General features: G+C 51.3%; 1 long non-coding RNA gene across 1 annotated transcript; it reads left to right on the plus strand.

Annotated features, from left to right (window-relative positions):
* The first annotated feature begins 315 nt into the window (after nt 1–315).
* On the plus strand, nt 316–1,076 carry LOC135376228 (uncharacterized). The gene is made up of 2 exons (XR_010417587.1): nt 316–426; nt 901–1,076. It is a non-coding gene; the product is annotated as an uncharacterized LOC135376228 (long non-coding RNA).
* The last annotated feature ends 1,043 nt before the right edge of the window (nt 1,077–2,119 follow it).

The raw sequence follows: 2,119 nt of genomic DNA on the forward strand, positions 1-2,119 counted from the left end.
GTGATGACGAGCTCGTTGCGGGGACTTTCGCCGTTGAAACATTCCTTCTCCACTTCTTCCCAAGAAGCGTGGGTGCGGGAACAATTTTGTAAAGAGTGGTAGCTGAACATCTTCACGTAGTGATGACACGAGCACGGTGCGCGCTGCCTTTATAGAGATAAACGCGCGCGCGCGCGCAGCAGAGAGCCGAAACCGAAAACACCCGCGGCCGGCGCAGAGGGCGCTAGGAGCGCGCGCGCGCGCATGCGCGGACGGGTGCAACAGAGGGCGCGCGCGCGTCGCCTCACTCAGTTTTTCTCGGACCGTCGCGGAAGACGGACGTGCGCTCCGCGCGCTCGCTCAGTTTCTGGCTGGCTCTCGTAGAGAGCAGACGTGTGTTCTCCGCGCTCGCTCAGTTTCTGCCTGGAAGTTGCCGTGGGGGAAAAGGTGAGTGATTTGACGCGCTCCTTTTCTCGTATGTTTGCCGTGTTTAGCGGTGACCGCGCTCGTGCTAAGCCTTTTCTCGCATGTTTAGACTTGTTTTGCGGTGTCCAAGCCTGTTGACGCATGTTTAGCGATGTGTGGTTCCCGCCTTGTGTTAGCTGCGTAGTGTTGAGGTTAGGCCTAAGCGATCGCCCCCCCGTAAGCCTTTTTCCTCGTATGTTTAGTCTTGTTTTGCGGTGAGCAAGCCTGTTGACGCATGCTTAGCGATCTGTGGTTCCCGCCTTGTGTTAGCTGCGTAGTGTTGTGGTCAGGCCTAAGCGATCGTCCCCGTAAGCCTTTTTCCCCGATGTGTACTGTTTTCTCCGTGCTGTTTTAGCAGTAGCGGTTAGACCTTTTCTCTCGCATGCCTAGACTTGTTCAGCAGTGCTGCCATTTTTACCTGTCGCTAGTATCTTGTTGTCTGTCTTTCTCGTCTAGAGCTATGATGGTGGCGCCATCTGGTGTGATGCCTTGCAACTAAGTGGCCACCTGTCGTCGATCTCTGCAACTACCAGTCGTCAACAAGCAACATGGCGGGCGCTGGTCACTCGGGTGTTGCGGAGCGGGTTCTTCGCCGCGACATCGTTGATTTTCGAATAAATTGTTTCTCTCCACTCTATTTCCATCTTTTTATTTTATTTTCTACCTATTTTTTTATTTTTATGGACACAGATTGTCCGCAACGCACAGGGTGGTCTGGACACGTCCTAGATGCTCCCCAATTAGTGTGATGACTCCCTGGAGGGTCCTGATTAATGTGGGGGGTCCCAATTAGCTCTAATTGCTAATTAAACGTGTCCAGAAGCCTTGTAGCGTTGTGGTCAGTCTGTGTCCAGTAACTACTACTCATAGGAACATTTTCGCACATACTTCTAATCAATTGTACAGCGTTCCTAGCACCAGATTTTAGTCAGTATCACCGTTTCATGTATCGTTTGTTACAGCTACCGAAGGCTGAATTTGCGAGGACATTCACCGAGCCTGTCACAGTAGAACTCTACAGAGGGACACATCGAGTCCACTGCGTCCATGGCCGTATATGCGGATACACAAACTCTATTACTCTCTTTGAACACCTCCGTCACAAGAACTATAGGGTCGATTAACACAAAACCCTCCCAGAGGTAAGAGTGAATCCACAGAACTACACCGGGACATATCTACCGGATTTCTTGCAGTTTTATAATTTTCGGTTAAATGCAACGAACTGTTACTCGACGTGTGCCCATTCGTGGAACCCAGCCATCCCCTTCCGGTTTGTTTCGGTTTCAGGCTGTCTACCAACGTCATGATGAGGGGCGAGTGATGAGCATTTGGTTGGCTAGGATCCGTCTCATCGGCTCTCCACAATGACACTCCTCTATGTTTGGGCGCACGGACCCACGTAGGACCATTAGTTCCGCCTACGCAACCAGGGACCTCTTTCTTTTTTTTGTTTCCCATATTGTCCTGGACCGGAGGATGCCCTACCGGGTTCTACAGTTTCCCGCCAAATGCACACGAGGTGGACAAGAGAAGAAGGTGCGTGCCAGACGTGCGTGTCACAACGTAAAGCTGCTCCGTGGATTCTATCTGACCTCTTTCATGCCAATCCTAATTGGTTGTCGTATTGAGACCGTATTCCGTTCATATCGTACGTGTCGTGTTGAGTGATGTT

The sequence above is a fragment of the Ornithodoros turicata genome, unplaced genomic scaffold (assembly GCF_037126465.1).
Source record: "Ornithodoros turicata isolate Travis unplaced genomic scaffold, ASM3712646v1 ctg00001065.1, whole genome shotgun sequence".
NCBI lineage: Eukaryota > Metazoa > Arthropoda > Arachnida > Ixodida > Argasidae > Ornithodoros > Ornithodoros turicata.